We start from the raw sequence: 19010 nt of genomic DNA on the forward strand, positions 1-19010 counted from the left end.
GTGAAGATTTTTGGGCGGGGCACAGATACAGAGGGGGCATTCACACTCTAGCAGCCTTTTTCTCCATGAAACACACCAGGTGCTAACAGGGAAAAATGAGGAATGGTCTGGAGACAGCTCCCCTCCGACAGGACTCGGAAGGAAAACAGACACTGAAGATGGGCAAGAAACAATTTCCTACTCCCACTCCTCTCCCCATCTCCTTTATGGAACACAAGTCTTAATCTACAGAGGGAGGAGCAACAAAACTTGTTCTGAGGGCCCTGATGAACACCCATTGTACCCAGCAAAGGGAACAACAACAAAAATCCTCTAGTCCTAAAGATTGGACAGGGGGATTTTCTTAACAAAAACTATAACTGGGGGAGGAGCAGGAACATTTTGAAAGCCACATCTGGGAGACCCAAGGACTCCTTCCTTTACTTCCTGCCTGCAGGCTAAAAAGCAAGTAAAAGTGATAATGAAAGATTGCTGGATAAGTTGCAAGAGACAGGCCCTCTCTGTGATACAGCACAAGAGGGAAGCTTGAATGTGAAGGTAGAGTAGAAATTGAGGAAAAACTTTGGGAAGCCAGCCTCCATTTTAAACCCAAGTTATTGCTAAAGAAATATGAAAACTGTGGTCCACTGAAGGCAAACATGGCAACACAATTTCAAAACTGCCTAACTCTTGGCTAGAGTAACACAAACGTCCACGCTAAAAACCTAGCAGACAGAGAGGTATGCTAATTTACAAGCACAAAAACTTTTTACTTGAGCCTCTACTTTCCTACACAAGATATTTGGCTTTCTATGAAAACTTACAAAGGATATGAAAATGCAGCTCACACACACACACACACACACACCCTCCAAGAGACAACACAATAAATAGAAACTTCAGATTCAGATATGTCTCAGATGTTGAAACTATCTGACAGAGAGTTCAAAATAACTATGATTAATGTATTACCTACTCTGAAACAGAAAAAAAGTAGACAACGTGCAAGATTAGATGGCTAGTTTCATCAGAGAGAAAGAAACCATAAAGAAGAATCAAGTGGAAACGCTAGAAATGAATAGCATAGTAATACAGATAGAGGTCGCCTTTGACGGGCTAAGTAGTAAGCTCAACACAGTGGAGAAATCAGGAAATCTGAGAATCGGTGAACAGAAATTACCCAAATTTCTGAACCGCAACGAGAAAAAAAGTGAGAAAAACAAAAAAAACAAACAAAACCACAGAGCAAAGCATCTGATAGCTGTGAGACAATATCAAAAATGAAACAATTATCTAACTGGAATCCTAGAAGGAGAATCAGGACAAAATGAAACAGATGAAATGTTTAAAAATAAGAATGGCCAATGGCCAAGAATTTTCTGCAATTAATCCTAGACACCAAATGACAGATCCAGGAAGCTCAAAAACACCAAATAGGATAAATAATCCCATTCAGGATTGGTGGGGTGCTGAGGCGGGGGTGGGGGGGATGAAAATACCTAGGCATATTATATTAAAAAATGCTAAAAACAAAAGACAGAGAAAATGTTTAAAACAGCTGCATGACAATCAGAGAAACAAATGTACTATAGTTGATTTCTCATGAGAAACTACAAATTAAATATATATATATATATATATATATATATATATATATGTACTGGCCTTCCATCATTCTCTACCCAGGAAGATAGTTTTCAAGAAAGAAGTACAAATAAGGGCTTTCTAAGACAAACAAAAACAGAATCCATTGCAAGCAGACCTATACTACAAGAAATGTTAAAGGAAGTTCATCAGGCAGAAGGAATAAGATATCAAACTGAAATCTGAATCTTTACCAAGAAACAAAGAGAACTGGGAATGGAATAAATGAAAGTAAAATCTTTTTTTTTTTTTAAAGATTTTATTTATTTATTTGAGACAGAGAGAATGAGAGGGAGGAGGGTCAGAGGGAGAAGCAGACTCCCTGCCGAGCAGGGAGCCTGATGCGGGACTCGATTCCGGGACTCCAGGATCATGACCTGAGCCGAAGGCAGTTGCTTAACCAACTGAGCCACCCAGGTGCCCGGTAAAATCATTTTTTAAATTGCTCTAAAAGATAACTGAATGTCAAAAGGAAAAATAGCAGCAATGTATTGTGTGTTTATAGTAAGTATAAAATAAAGTATACGACAGCAATAGCACAAAGGGCTGGGTAGAGGAATTGAAATACACACTCATAAGGTCCTTACACTATTTGGGAAACAGTGTATAATACTGTTGGAAATAAGCTATTGATTAACCAAAGAGATACTAAACATAGATCAACCACCAAAATATGAAAAAATATAAATAGTATGTTAACTATGGAGATAAAAATGGATTAATACAAAATGTTTAATAACCCAAGAAAAGCAGGAAAAGGGGGAAACTGACAAATAATATATACAGTGAATAAAACACCATATAGCAAGATAGTAGGTTTTAAGCCCCTAGTCTTTTGTCTTTTTGTTTCTTCTAGAATTACTCTGATAAACCTTAACTCATATGCATAACTAGAATTTAGAGACAATCCTACCTGGAAGCAAGGTGCATTCCTATAGCTTATGGTTTTCTCTATACAAAAACAAACACCTGAATTTATCCATCCATTCCTCAAATGTTCATTGATTAAAAGTGTTCTTTGTGCCAAGGACTGTGTTTAGGACTACAGATACAATGCTGAAAACAAGCACAGATCCAGTTCTCTTTTCCCAATACTTACTAGCTTATATGTTCTAAAGGCCAACTGAAAGTTCCCTAAAGTGCCTTCACCCATTTCTCATTTTAAACAGCTACTTTTTTTTTTTTAAAGATTGTGTTTATTTATTTGACAGAAAGAGACACAGGGAGAAAGGGAACACAAGCAGGGGGAGTGGGAGAGGGAGAAGCAGACTCCCCACTGAGCAGGGAGCCCGATGCGGGGCTCCATCCCAGGACCCTGGGATCATGACCTGAGCCGAAGGCAGACGCTTAATGAATGAGCCACCCAGGCGCCTCTGAACAGCTACTTTCTGACACAATAAAGAAATTACTCTTTTTAGGAGATTTTATTTTGATGTTTGTTACACTACTGAGAATAAATTCTTTGAATCTATTGGTGTGAAATAAAAAATATATATAATGGACAATGTTGGTTACCTACACAGCATCCATCATCTCCTTACATTTTCAGGTTTCCAGTCTTCCTCCCTCCATTTCCAGCCCCAGATGTTAATCCTGATCAATCTAATCATCTAATCCCATTTCAACACCCATACCAGTGACAGGTTCAGGAACTGAGACTTAATCCAGTCAATGCGTGGCATTCCAACAGTGGTTGTTTTTATTCCATGTATTGACTCTTGACATAATGCAGCCCAAACACTGGAAGAGAAGAGTTTTATTCCACAAATGAAAGAGTGGCTGTCTCCCTATTCCACTGCAAAGACAAGGGGACATGCTATCCTAGAGGTTATTGATAATCATGTTTTGGCCACAAGAAAGGCCAGCTTGAGAACTGAGTGACACATATACAAAAATTGACCTGAGAGAATCAGAGAAGAGCAAGTTGAAGTCACAGTTTTTATTTTGTGTGATCTTGCCCTATCCCGAGACTTCCAGTTATGTGAGATTCACTTGGTCATTCAGTAAATTTTTTTTTTTAAGATTTTATTTATTTATTTGACAGAGAGAGATAGCGAGAGCAGGAACACAAGCAGGGGGAGTGGGAGAGGGGAGAAGCAGGCTTCCCACAGAGTGGGGAGCCCGATGCAGGGCTCGATCCCAGGACCCTGGGATCATGACCTGAGCCTAAGGAGACGCTTAACGACTGAGCCACCCAGGCACCCCAATTCAGTAAATATTTATTGAGCATGTACTGTGTGTGAGTCATTCTTTTTCTTTTTATTTTTTTAACTCATTTATTTGACAGTGAGAGAGAGAGAGAGAGTACAAGCAGGGGGAGATGCAGAAGGAGAGGGAGAAACAGACTTCCTGTTGAGTAGGGAACCTGACACGGAGCTCAATCCCAGGACCCTGGGATCATGACCTGAGCTGAAGGCAGATGCTTAACCTACTGAGCCACCTGGGCGCCCCATGAGTCATTCTTATACTAAGGATATAGTATGAACACAAGAGGCAAAAGGCCCTGCCTCCACAGAGCTTATCTCAAGGGCAGAAAATATAAGAAAAGAAGTAAACATAGAATAGGTCAGATGGTGATCAATGCTATATTTTTACTTTTGACTGATGCTCCTTATTACTTCTTGTGGTTCTAACTTTCCTTCTGAAGCCGTATTTCTTTAGCTTCTTTTTTCAGAAACCCAGGCCCCAAATGGCCAGCCACTTCGCTCAGCAGCCTTGGACTCCCCTCTCTCTCCCTTACCTCAGCACCTTCTCCCTCTGCTAAGGTAATAAAATGGCTTTAAGCAGAGATCTGGGGTGATCTTTGGGCTCTCTGTATATTTCTCTTCTCTTTAGGATCACGTTCTGTCTATTGTCCCACGTTTAAAAAGAGCTGCCTTGTATATTTTTGGTTGGAGGGCAAGTCTCGTACCAATTTCCATCAAAAGTTGAAAAAATAAAAACAAAACCCTGAGCTTTACATGGGAGAATAGGATTTGGAAAGATGGGCATCCCAAGCATAAAAAATAGTGTGTATGTAGATATGGAAGAATGAAATATTGTATCTTTGATGCAATATTTGAGTATGGTTAGAAAAGGAAAATTTTATTTCTAAAAATCATGAATGAGCACAGATGTGACTAGAGGGGAAAGCAAGAAATACATCAGGAAGGAACTTGTAGCTAAATAAATGTGCATTGATAAATAGCCCCCTTCCCCATTTTTTTCCCTATTATTTTTACCGTGTATATTGCTTATTGAAAATTTTTCCCTATGTATCCCCACTATGAGGTTGGTGAGAGTGAAGCCACAACTAGCTGTTCGCTGTTATATTTCCAGTTACAAGTTCATAGTAGACACTCAGCAATATTTGTTGAGTTTATGTATGTATACGCCGATGTATATGTCAGCTGTGTTTATAGGTATACATGGGCTTGCTTCATACATTAAATTATTTAAAACTTCTGCTGATTATCTCAAAACAAAAGTTATTACCTATGATTAAGTAAGTTATTTTTAGAAACATATTTATTCTTCCAGGAAAATATTATGTTACTAAGAAAATTTATTTATTTCATTAAAAGTTTCAGATTTGGGCCTTCACATTAAAACTACCTCAGGGCAAAAGTTCAAAGGGATTATAATTAAGTAAAATAAATACAAGCATAAATGTCCAACATATGTTAAATCAATGAAATATCCATTAAAAAAAAATAGCTAGTACAACTCTCTTGGTAGGTCAACAGCCTGGAGAGTATCACAAATAATTTAATGAAGAAAGTCCATTCTGTGACCATAAATGGTTCGGTACTATGAGAGAGAGGCTTTCTCCAAGAAGTAATTTTGTTAATTTTGTCTGCCATTGAAAAATTATTGCTGGCTCCCTAGTCAAAAGACTCATTTCTGCCATGTGTTTTCTAATGCAATATGAATGTGTAAGAGATGTTTCAAAAAAGCCACCTGGAACACAGCATAGTAAATGACCAATTTGGAAACCCAAAACTTCAATGGAAAAAAAAATAAATTAATTCTCCTCAAGTTTGAATTTAGACATATTTTCTAGAGCCTTTAAACACAAAAAATAAATAACCAAACTTCTGAGCTATCTCATCTGACTTGATTTTGAATGTGTTGTGCACATAGTTAAATTCTACCTAGTGTCTCCAAAGTGATGCTTCTAGGTTCCAAGTTTTATTTTTTAAGTAAAAGTATTTGAGATATCAACAATTCAGTTACCCCTCAGTCAACTGCATGTGGAATAATCCCATATGGATTAGGTAGAGTTCATTTTAAATTTCATAAAATTTTACCTTCCACAGATATTTATGACAATGTTTTACACATTGTAGGCCCTTAATATAGAGACTACCGAGCAAATATTTCTCTCATCTCTTGTTGAAACAGACAATCTTTTTATTTTAGTGTGAGAAAATGGTTTGCTAAAGTTTTATCCTGCAAATTTGAGGTGAATTTGTCAGGATCATCTGGGCAAAATAATTTTATATAATAAAGTAAACAGATGAGATTCTTCCCTGACTCCTGAAGGAACGTTTCACACTCTGTAGAGGCAGAAGGCAGATGTCCAGGCTAAAGTAATTTAGAAAGACATGATAGAGTCAAAACTCACTGAACGCAAATAAAATATAATAACCTAGGCTAAATTAAGCGAACAGTTTAAAGAAGATGTAGGTGAGGGATTATTTGTAAGAATAATGCAAATTTTGTATTCCAAGGATAATAATTTTAAATTCCAAGGATTTTACATTTCAAGCTTCTCTAGAGTGACTAGAGCTAGGTAATATAATATATATATATATATATATATATATATATATATATATATATATATACCTGTGTACGTGCTGGTTGCTCTAGAACACTATCAGACCTAGGGGAGCCTTCTCTGTCTATTCTTTTCCATCTTCTGTCTCTTTCTCTCCCTCTGTTCCCCGCCCCCCCCCCGCAGATTTGGTTTTTGTTGCTTTCCACTATTATTGAAGTGCATTACACTACCATCTCAAGTTTTTATATCGCTTCTGTTCAAAAAACCCAACCAGACTGAAACTGGAATCTTTTAGTCCTAGTCTAGAAATTCTGGCAAAAAGAACCTGATCGGCTCAGCTTGGGGCAGTTTTCATCTTCACTTTAACTCCCAATAGAATTATTAATTTTGAAGTTCTCTGTTTTGTCATTTGTTTGCCTTCTATATAATGACCCTATATGACACCGTTCAAATAACCATTTTCTTTACAATTATACTGTGGTTCACTGCATTTGTGTCACCTGTAAGATAACGCAAAGAGTATTATACACCACGGATAACTTAAAATATTTGAGAAACCGGTAATAAATTTATAACAGCAGAGCCATTAAAACATAGAACATTGAGAAGGAAAGGTTTGATTCATCCTGTCAAGCAAAAAAGCCTCTACTATCCCAAATTCAGGCTGAGGACAAAGGTAACATGAAATTGCTAAGAAGAGGAAGGAAGTTGTAAATATTAGCTCTAGCATATTGACTGAAATAATCATGCATGTTCTCTTCCTTTATCTCTCTATACAATTGTCCCTATTTTTTTTTATAAGAAGTGTTAGTGAAAGTTATAATTGCAGTTTAGTTCTTAGAACATATAACCAGATAGGGCTGTCATGGAACAAGAAGAGAGATTAGTATCAATCTGTGAAGAATATGATAAATAAGGGAACTTTTTATCTTCCATTTTTGGAAGAGATGAGAACATTTTCATTCAGATAACAGATGTAGCATATTAAGCAGAAGCAAACCACCATCACTATTTTATAGTATAATGGTTAATTACACAAAGAATGTGAAGTGGACACTTCAAAGCAAATAATTTTCTTATAATGAATGTGTTGCTTGAAGACTGTGGAAGCACGATCTTTTTCCGTAATTTTTGCTCTCATTTGGTGGGGCAAAGACTACTGTTTTGCCTCCTTAGTAGTCACTCGGCCTTCTTTACTCATAAAACAATGGTTTTGAGAGTCAGTGGGGGGGCATCTCATGACCATAATGAACAAATCTGAGGTAAAGTGAATATACTGAAAATGATAGTTCCAAAGAACTGAGATTTTTGTTCTTTGATGAAAAACTTGAGCCATTAGATAAACCCTGGGATAACTTATTTCCAGACTTCTCATAGGAGGTAATAAAACCCCATTATTTCGGCCATTTGGGGTTAAGTATTCTAATTCTTGTAGCCAAACATATTCCAACTTATCCAAGTAGAATTTCCTGAGTCAAATTGGTCTCCACATTAGGAACATTTATTCTCTCCTAATTTATTATCATATTATCAGTGAGACTTTCCCTGATGACTCAGGAATCTTGTCTGGCTCTTTCCATTGCAGTTTTATTTATAACACCCCAAAACTAAAAGGTATATATTTAAATCAAATGTTTTTAACTACCCAAGTTCCCCCTGCTGAAATCATTATCCTCTTTAATTACAAAGGGAAAAAGAGTAGCTTCACAGACTAGAGACCTAGAGAACAGCCCCTTAACCAAGTGGCCAAATGTTAGTACAAGTGGACATCACAGGCTTTCTGGGAAGGGCACAGTATCACTCCTCTGGTGATCCTGCAAAAAATCATGATTTGAATTTAATCATGTGAAATGTCAAATGAATGCAAATTGAATTACAAATTAACTGTCCAATACTTCTCAAAAATATCAAGGTCAAGATAAAGACTGAGTAAAAGAAGCTAAAGAGATTTGGCAACTAATTGCAACAAGTGATTCCCAAATAGATCTTGGACTGGGGGAAAAAAATAAATACAGCTCATTATAAGGACAATTGAAAAATTCTGAATATGGATCATGGATTAGATAATAGTACTATATCACTGTCTCAGTGTTAAATTTCCTGACTTTGATCATCACAGTGTTGTTATATAAGAGATGTTCCTGTTCTTAGGAAATACACACAAAGATAATGATGTAAAGATGCATGACATCTTCAATTTAATGCCAGATGATTCACAATAACCTTTCTTGAAATTATATAAAAATGGAAGTTAAAAAAAAAAACATGCACAAGTGAAAGCCTTATCGCGAGCACAACTTGCCCAGTTTTCTTGATGGTCCAGTCTGATGTAGATGCTGTGTCTCCCACAGGACATACCACCATACGCACCACCACCCTAGCATCTTTCACACGGTATGATAATCACTGATTTCCTTCTCTTTTCCCCCCTCGGAAATCAAAACTATTCAAGGCCAAAAACAGCATTGTATTTGATTTTGAATCCTAGGTTATAGCAAAGACAGAGCATGTTATAACTAGGGACCTAATAAACAGTTACTGAGTAAGCATATAGAGATGTGTAAGTTTAAAAGAACATACGCTGCACATGGAAAATGAAAATTAGTTACTATCAATGCAGTGATTTTTAAATCTGTGGTCTTATGCATTTTTAAAAATCATCCATCTGACTGCAATTTAAGGTGACACTTTGATTAATTTTAGACAACCCAATAGTCTAAGCTGAAACGCATTTAATATTCAGACTTTTACAACCAGTAATTTGCATACCAGTGACCCCTCTGAAGTATTTGAGAAAAGAATAAATGTGACGAAAACGAACGAAACAAAACAAAAAGCATGGCGCATCAATCCTGGGAAACGCATACCACTTACACCATGGTTGCAGTATCAGTGCATTTCTGGTAGGAAGGAAGGATAGTCCCACTACTCTTCTGTCTGCGTGGAAGTTCTTAGCTCATTGCATCTTTGTCCTTTCTCCTCTTGTCAAGCTATAGTCACATTTACATAATTCATTCGTCCACTTAACAAATTTCTGTCAGCTCTGTCTTGTAGGAAGAGTATACTGTGCTTAAATTTTACTGGTATATTTTTTTTCTTTTTAATGTTTGCTTTAGGTCTTATACTTTAGCTATCTTACTTTTAGAAATTGTGTAATAGTGTGTTAGAAGGGAATCATTATTCCCTGTTCCTGACTATCCCTTCCACACAGAGGAAGAAGAGTTTCTCTCACCTCTTCACTGACTTCGTCCCAGACAGAGGTCCTTCACTTGAGGAATAAGCAGGCATTCTCAGGACCTTTACTGCTCCCGTGGCTGCCTTTTCCCCACCTGCCCGGCCCAATCTGCTGGGCCCAGGTGGGTCATTCATCCTAAATTCAAAGGTTCAGTTGGCAGGTCCAAGTGGCTGTCACTCTAATCAAAGGACTCCCATCTGGTCAGTAAATAAGATGATCATTTGGTTTCATCTGTTACTCTTTTATTTTATTTCTCAGTTATTTTTCAGAACTCTGATAAGGAAGAGGTGTGATATTTATTGGGTACCCCCTTTGATCCCAGCACAGTAGGATGTGACTGATTCTGGATATTTTTAATTCTAATAAAATTTTGTGACAGAACCATCCTGACTGATGTTCTACAGCTACCCTAAATGCCGTATTCTGGATCCTTTTTTTTTTTTTTTTAAGATTTTATTTATTTGAGAGAGAGAGAGCAAGAGCGAGAGAAAGCACAAACAGGGGGAGGGGCAGAGAAAGAGGGAGAAGCAGACTCGTCACTGAGCAGGGAGCCCGACATGGGGCTCGATTCCAGGATCCGGAGTCATGACCTGAGTCAAAGGCAGATGCTTAGCCGACTGAGCCACCCAGGCGCCCCTGTTTTCTGGGTTCTTTGTTAAGAATAAACCCTCTTTCGGGCGCCTGGGTGGCTCAGTTGGTTAGGCGACTGCCTTCGGCTCAGGTCATGATCCTGGAGTCCTGGGATCGAGTCCCACATCAGGATCCCTGCTCAGCAGGGAGTCTGCTTCTCCCTCTGACCCTTCCCCCTCTCATGCTCTCTCTCTCTCTATCTCATTCTCTATCTCAAATAAATAAATAAAAAATCTTAAAAAAAAAAAAAAAGAATAAACCCTCTTTCGAAAAAAGAAGCTAACAAAATGTCAGATAAAGACACTGCCCATACTAGTGCAGATCTAATGCATATCTATGCGGCTTCCACCTGAAACTAGCTTTATTATTGATGTAAATGAGGTAGAAATTCCTGATGAGAAGCTGTACTGCCAAGTATGCTTCAGGATCACTAGAACTATATTATCCCCCAAACAGAGTTTTTCCATTGTATATTCCCAGAAAGTTTAATATGGGTCACATGAAAAAAGTTAAGGTATTGAGAAACAGTGGTTTTTACAATGTTCATCAGACTCACCTTCTATAATCCATTATTACATAAAATACATTGTAGATCTCCAAAAGTGAAGTCTTCCTCCTAAGACTTCTTCTCCCTTGTAATTACCAGGAGTAAAGAGAGGCTGGTGGAATCGGTTTCCGGCAGAAACACGTGGCATATAAATAATATTTGCTGGAGTTACTTCAAACCCAGGGTGTGGCCCTTGGCTTGGCCTAGTCAGGAATGCTATTTTATCAGTTTTCCCAGGGATGGTCAGACTCTAGAGGACTCATTAATGCTAAATAAGCTTACAGGAAACAGTTTTATAAACCAGAATGCCAATTTAGTCACTTACTCTGAACAATGCACTGCTCAGTGTAACAGAATACTCGCATCAGCTAGGAAGTACACACTCCTTCCCAGTAAAAAAGTCTTCTTGGGAAATCACAATAAGATCAGATAATTTTTGTGGTGAGTCAAGAGGTGAATCAAAGGGAATTGGAAGATATTGGGGAATACTGTGTTCAGTTAGCAGTAGACTGTTGCATTCTTCTGCATTTCAGATTCATACCTGCCAAGAAGCTAAGAAAAAAAAAAAACAAGCACACTCTTTCTGAGTCATTGCTGAGTAAGCACTGACAAATTTCAGTAGTTATTTTTTTAAAAAACAAAACAAAAAAAATCCCTTATCATTTAATAAAAGACTCTGCAATACCCTTTCTTTATGATAAGTATATCACACAACTACAATTTTTAAAATTGTGCAAATAGTGATATAATATAAACCCTCAGTCATGAAATATTGTGGTAATTACTTCTAAACATCCAAGACAACATAAAGATTTACAATTAACCATTTTTGCTATTCAAATTCACTAGGAAATGATCTTGAAAAAAGGCCATGTTTGTGCTATTACATGATTTCATCTCATAATAAACATATTTATTTCTCCTTTTCTATATGTGAGTATATTACATTAGGCATATACTCTGCTTTTCTCTGTTGGTTGAATATAAAACAAAATTCTCCTGAGTGCACTGGTTTTCAAAGACAACATCAATCCTGGTATCACATGTAAACCATTGCTAGGCCAGGCTTCTTCCCCTGGTGACTACACTCTTGAGAACTGCACAATTTGATCATTGTAAGTGTAAGCTAAAATTGTTTCATGAAATCTTGGATAGAAACATGTATGTCAGGGGGCGCCTGGGTGGCTCAGTCCTTAAGCGTCTGCCTTCGGCTCAGGTCATGATCCCAGGGTCCTGGGATGGAGCCCCGCGTCAGGCTCCCTGCTCGGCGGGGAGCCTGCTTCTCCCTCTGCCACTCCCCTGCTTGTGTTCCCTCTCTCGCTGTGACTCTCTCTGTCAAATAAATAAATAAAATATTAAAAAAAAAAAGAAACATGTATGTCAGAATAGGAGACAATAAGCTTTTGTTTGTCATCATGAAAAACTTCTGTTATCATGACAGAACTATCAGTATTCACAATATTTGTCACAGGATCATTTATTTATGAGAGGCTACTGGTATTTTCTCACAAGGACGTACCCGGTGAGAACAGAATAGAAAAGGACAGTGCTGTGCTACCAGGGAGGACTTTTTAAAGGTGATATGGAGTCCAGGAGGCCATCCACCTGTCAACCTAAACCAAGTAACCAGCCAAACTCCTGAGGCATGCAATATATTCACTTTACCTTTAGTTCCTCAGAGCCTATCTCAAAATGTAACATTTGCCTTCACTCATGTATTTTCAGCCTTGATACAGAGGTTAAATTGTTAATGCTTTACTTTCACTTCCTTAAATTTTTTTTAATCAAACTTTGCTTTTTCTCTCCCTGGGGAACAACAAATGGACAGCTTTCCTCTCTTGTGCTCCTCCTTCCATTACCATCACAGCAGAATGCATCTGAGACTGTAATAATTCAGTGATGAAATACAAAATGTCGCAATGCCATCTCTCTTAAAGTGAACTGAGATTTTGTTATGCCATTTTAGGTGCACTAATAGCAACTCAAGTCCCATGGAGTATCCTAATGTGAATTTAATGAGCTGATAGCATATAAATGACAGTACTGTGAGGGTGAAGGTGACATAACCTTTTTCTTTCTATTTGATGTTTGTCATTGAAAAACTACAGATCTGTTCAAAATGTACTGCATTATTACTAAGTGGTGCATCACTCACCAAAGGAGCTACTATTGTTTTAGCATTTGAGAATACTTCTCTCTTTTACTGGAACAAGTAGCAATTTTTTTATCATTAGGATATGATAAAAATCTGAATAGTCTTTCTCTGAACAAACACAAATTATGTAGTGTTCTGGTGTCTATTTTGCCATAGGCTCACGGTCTCCACTGACAAATATTTACTTATAGGCCCTATATCCTTTGAATGTCACAGTCAGTGATAAAATATCACTCAAGCAAATGTTAAAGATAGTGAAACTATTCATCCTTATTTGATGTATTATTTGGGAATGCAATTTAGATGCTTTATAAAGATGGCATTTATAGATTTGCCAATTGCAATCAATCAATTCCACAATTTAGTTCAGTCTTCCAGGATAGTCCACTGTTTGTAAAAATCCAGGTAACCAAATTAAATTGGAGAAGCCTGGTTTATCCCTGGCTTATATTGGAAATGAAATAGGGAGAGGGGATTTTAAGAAGAAGATAAGAAAAATAGTTCAATATCTTTGATGGTGAACAGTAATAATAAATATAGAAACATTTTTTTAAAAGCTTATGACACTTCTAATGCATTTTTAGCCAGATTTATATCCTAGAAGTATTAGTATACATTGGAGCGTCCTGGAGGGTTTGAGGATGGAATGTGGGAGTAAAGAATTGACTGGGTAAGAATATGGGGTGCCTGGGTGTGCAATCCGTTGAGCGACCAGTTCTTGGTTTTGGCTCAGGTTGTAATCTCAGGGTCGTGGATTGAGCCCCAGTCGAGCACCAGTCAAGCCCCGCCTCAAGCCCTGCCTCTGGGCGGGAATCTGCTGAAGATTCTCTCTGCCTCTCCCCCCTGGTCTCGGAAGCATGTGCTCAATCTCTCTCTCTCTCTCAACTAAATAAATAAATCTTTAAAAACAAAAAAAGAATTGACTGGGTAAGAATAAAAGGTCTATGTACTCAAGTGTCATTAGACTGAAAATCTTCCACATTCCTCCCATTTGAAAAAGGGAATATACACCTCAAATACATTTTAGGACTCTGAACTTTTTCAATGAACCTCCTTAATTTACAGATGAAGAAACTGGGACCAGAGGGATTCCAGGATTTTCTGAAGTCTCAAGGCTAATTTAAATAACAGAGCTGAGCAAGATTAGGATACTCATTCTCTGATTCCCTTTTCTCCGGGCTAAATCAAGTCATAATAAAGACCTGAAATCTGTGAGATATTTAAGATTCATCAACCATCCATGTAGGTCTAAGTAACTAGCATGGACTCTGATCTGAATTGAAGTTGTCATGCCTAACAATAAAGTTAAACAACCTAAGTTAAACAAAATCTATCAAAACTCAAGAAGTCAAGTAGCTTTCCAAACAAAAATATACCTTGGGTTACATTCTATGAATATAAAAATTAAGCAGCTTAAGAGTCCCAAAAGTTTGGATTTTGGCAAAGTTCAAAAATCTTTTGGTTGCCAGGTGACAAAGCAAAACACATCACATATGCTTAACAACCAACATGTACATATTTTGTCTTTCCAAGGTTTCTAGGGCTGGTCAGGCATAATGATGCATTGCTGCTGAAGGAGATTCCAGCAGGGACAAATGTTTATCTGTATCCAAAAGCATTTTCTTAATCCATAACAAAAACAGTCCAATATTTCTCATTGTTTAATGATTGAGCAAAGGTTAATGCTACCCAGTAGAGACTGTATTCCTCTTTATATTTATATTGTCTCAGAGACAGTATTTGTTAAGTGAGAATCACTAGTTATGTTGTGGTTAAAAAGCATTAAATATACGAAAGGTATTTTTTCCCTATGGAGTATAAAAGCATTATCATATTTGACATCTCTATTTTCATTAAAATATCAAATTATCTTTGTAAATTATGAGATTATATGGAAGTCAGACTACTGTGTTGCATTTTACATGTATTTAAATATATTTTTGAGGCTCATAAAATCTCTTTGAGGCAAAAGACCAGTCAAAACATTTTTTATTGTATTTAATGTCTGGCTGAAAAAAAAAAGGTAGAATGATGTGTTACTCACAAATTCCAGAGAGAATATTAATTGCACAATGAATCTATGCCTACTGAAGAACAATAATAACCTCTGCCCACTTAAAAGCCAACAACTGATTTATCTGCTACTGGTGGCAATACAATTTTAAGGAGAGTGAAATAAAAATAATATTTGATGTTTTTAAGGCACAGAATGTTTTAAATTCTATTTTTTCTTACTATTTAGAGCAAAATGTGATAAAAATATAGTGAGTCCCAAAAAAGAGTAACCATTTTAAAAGATTTGAAAAATGGTCACATTGGCTTTTCATGGATCCTTTCTTTTTTAATAATTATTTTAATCATTTTTCTGGGGACATGAGAGTTTATCTTAAGATATAGTGCATCCTGATCAAAGGACATACAGAAAGTCAGTTGTAAGATTTATTGTCAATGAAAAGGTGACCAAAACTATATCAACTCTAGATATTTTCTTTATGCAGCATTTAATTTGATAGTTAAATAGGAGCTTTTAAAACAGTCAATTTATTTTATTACAGAACTGGGTTCCCTTTTCATGTATGTATTAACTATTTGTAACATTTTTCAATTAGTTGCCTATTGATATTTTGTTAATTTTAACATATTTTTTTCTTGTTAATCTGTAGAAACTCTTTATGTACAAGATTATATGACTCTCAGTTACATATGTAGCAGATATTTTAACCCAGGACATCATTTACTTTGTCACTTTTAATGAGTGAAAGACTCCCAAAATTTAGTCAATTTAGTATCAACCATTTCCCTTACCATATTTAGATATGATATGTTTATTATCTTAGACACATCTACATAATTTCCAAGCAATGGAGGTTTCAGCAAAAATTCAAATGAAGACTGATAGGTCAGAACCAAAATTTCAAGTGGCCAAGATGACTATGTGGTATAACTAACATTGCTTTATATTTTAGTAGGGTGGACCTCTGCTAATGTTGTTCTTCTCTCACCTAAGATATTGTAAAAATAAAATAAACCTCTGTTTCTGAGAGCCTCGTGACAACTCACTAAGTCCTGCTGAAATTAGTGATCACAGGGAAGACTTCTATGTGGAACAAAGGGAGCCACTTGTATCCTTAACTATATGTGTATTCTGGGCTTTATTGTTTTGAGGGGGGTCTATTTTTACGTAAGTGGAAAGCCTAGTTATAATTTCACCATTTGGCCCGTGGATGATCCTCTGTTACCTGATACAGCTCACGAGACTCTAAACTTAATTTGTAGAAATACCCATGATGGCTAGCTGTAAGATTCTGCCATCCTTGCACATCTGATGGAATCCTCAGGAACTTTCAAAGTAGCTCAGGATTCTGAGGAAGACAGAGAATAAAACTAAGTGATTTTCAATTCAAAAGGAGCCAGCTTTTAATTTAAGTTCAGAACCTGAGGTTGGAGCAGGATGTACAACCTTAAAGAGCAAATTGTTTCCCTCATTTAGGTTGGAAACAGAATGTTAAGAAGGACAATAGAGGTGCTCTTTCACCATAACAAAGAATAAAATTTTGTTACATCCCTTCCCTTCATGCATCCAAAAAATACGCATTAAGAATCTACATCATCAAAGTATTGTGCTAAGCATTGTGTAAAATACAAAAAAAAAAAAAAAAGAGAGAGAGAGAGAGAGAGATGAATACAGATGACGATGATGATGATCATGTCAAGAAGCTTTTTGTACAGATAAGCACATGGACCAAGAGAGAACTAAAAGCAAGAGGTAATATAAAAAGAAGACAGAGAAAGAGTTATGAGATTTTCTAGGAAGAAGAGATTGTTCTATGGAAGAGGTGACTATTTCACTGGGTCTTGAAGATTAAGAGATATTTAAGCATGGCAATATATAAAAAACAATATGCCAAGGAGAGAAAATGGTTTGAGTAAAACAGAAAATGGTACATGCTCAGAGCTATACTCCTCCTTTGACTTCAGACAAAGCTGTAGCAATAGTTAAAGTCCTTCACCATCAGCGTAGTCCCAATATCCTAATGTCCTAATACTATGCGATTGCCTGCACTAGATTCTCTCTCTCTCTTTCTCTCCCTCTCTCTACATACACATACACACATACATACACATACATACATACATTCTTTCAACTCTTGGATACAACCACAAGCACAAATTATTTTGGTAAATTTCTTAAATATGAACTAAAGATAAACTGGTTCACTTTTATCTGTGATACTGGGAAATAGTTTGAAATTTTTCCTGGGTGAATGGATATTCTCATAATGCAAATAAGAGGTCTGAGAAAAGGCAGGCTAAAAGACTTGATATTTTTCATGTATACTTTTATCATATACGTATCTTTGTCTAATTTGAATGTTTGAAGAAGGGTTGGATTCATATATGAGGGAAAAGAGACTCCAACCTTTGATTTTCTGCTTGTAGCCCTAGATGAGAGCAGGTCTGAAAATCAGCATTCTTTTGCTTCTGTGTCCTAATGGGTTGGAGATAGCAGAATCCTCACCAATACAGCCTAAAACATAGGGAAAAAAATCAATCAAATACTTCACCATATGGACCAAAAAGTACTGTGTGGGAAGGACTGTCATGCTATCAGGTAGCTGCAAGTCGAGGTTCTTGCAAGGACTGTGACCTGGAGCATAAAAACAATATATGAAGCTGACACTTCTGAGCTACCCAGTTTTGTGCAACATCAGTTTAACATTCATCGTACAGATTGTCTCAGAAAATGTGCATATCAGAAAATGTGAACACTTGTCAGCTTAAGTCCCCCATGTGGAATATGAGTCAAAGTGACCGCAGTGAGGAAGTTTGCTTCCTCTTCGATTCCAACCCAGGCCTGTCATTCCGTATGGTCCAATACCTCTGACCATTATTTAGGTGCTCTGAATAAGTAAATAGGAACATCCTGTTAAAATGATTGGTTCAGATGAAACTGGATTGTTTCAGTGAAAGAGAGGACAGCTTTGAGAAGTTCACTCCTCTGTTCAAGATCTCAGGAAACAAACTGAGGGTTGCTGGAGTGGTGGGGGGTGGGAGGGATGGGGTGGCTCAGTGGTAGACACTGGGGAGGGTATGTGCTATGGTGAGCACTGTGAATTGTGTAAGACTGTTGAATCACAGACCTGTACCTCTGAAACAAATAATACATTATATGTTAAAAAAAAAAAAAAAAACAAGAAGATAGTAGGAAGGGAAAAATGAAGGGGGGGAAATCAGAGGGGGAGACGAACCATGAGAGGCTGTAGACTCTGAGAAACAAACTGAGGGCTCTAGAGTGGAGGGGGGTGAGGGGATGGGTTAGCCTGGTGATGGGTATTAAAGAAGGCACGTATTGAATGGAGCACTGGGTGTTATACACAGACAATGAATCATGGAACACTACCTCAAAAAAAATAAAATAAAATAAAAAAATAAAAAGAAACAAAAAAACAAAACAAACAAAAAGAGTACGTGTGTGAAGGCAGGAATATGGTTTAGATGACCTTCCAAAGAATCTTTAAGCCTGATTATTCTGTCTTTCAAATATATAGTGATCATTATCCTACAGGAGCTCTATGGAAAGAAACTGCACGCCTTAAAATCAGAATATGCCAAATTTCATTGGCATTAACATGAATTAAATCCATTTTACCTTAAAAGGAGAAAGACTAAGAGGAATGCAAGTGGTTTAGATTAAAAGAACACATCTCATGAGTTTGCTCAAGAGGGAGACAGATTGGGAAACCCACAAGGAAACAAAGTGTGAGCCATAGAAGCAAATGGTCATTTCTGAAAAGCCCAATAAATTCAAGCTTTGTGTATACAAGTGGATTGAGTAGCTTTGGAAAACACACCTCTGTCAGTTTATACTCATGGATCTGGTCCTGCTGTTACCAGTCAGATTTTAAGCTTTGATTTATGCAGCTTCTGGTGTTTGAGGTTTTGTTTGGTTTTGGAACCACCACCCCCCCCCACACACACACACCACAGCCTCTTTTCTTTCTTTCTTTCTTTTTCTTTCTTTCTTTCTTTCTTTCTTTCTTTCTTTCTTTCTTTCTTT

General features: G+C 37.0%; 1 pseudogene; it reads left to right on the forward strand.

Moving 5' to 3' along the window:
• The first annotated feature begins 993 nt into the window (after positions 1-993).
• LOC110592335 overlaps positions 994-19010 on the forward strand; it is a 66527-nt pseudogene continuing 48510 nt past the window's right edge.

This window comes from Neomonachus schauinslandi, chromosome 3 (genome assembly GCF_002201575.2).
Source record: "Neomonachus schauinslandi chromosome 3, ASM220157v2, whole genome shotgun sequence".
In the NCBI taxonomy this organism is placed as follows: Eukaryota; Metazoa; Chordata; class Mammalia; order Carnivora; family Phocidae; genus Neomonachus; species Neomonachus schauinslandi.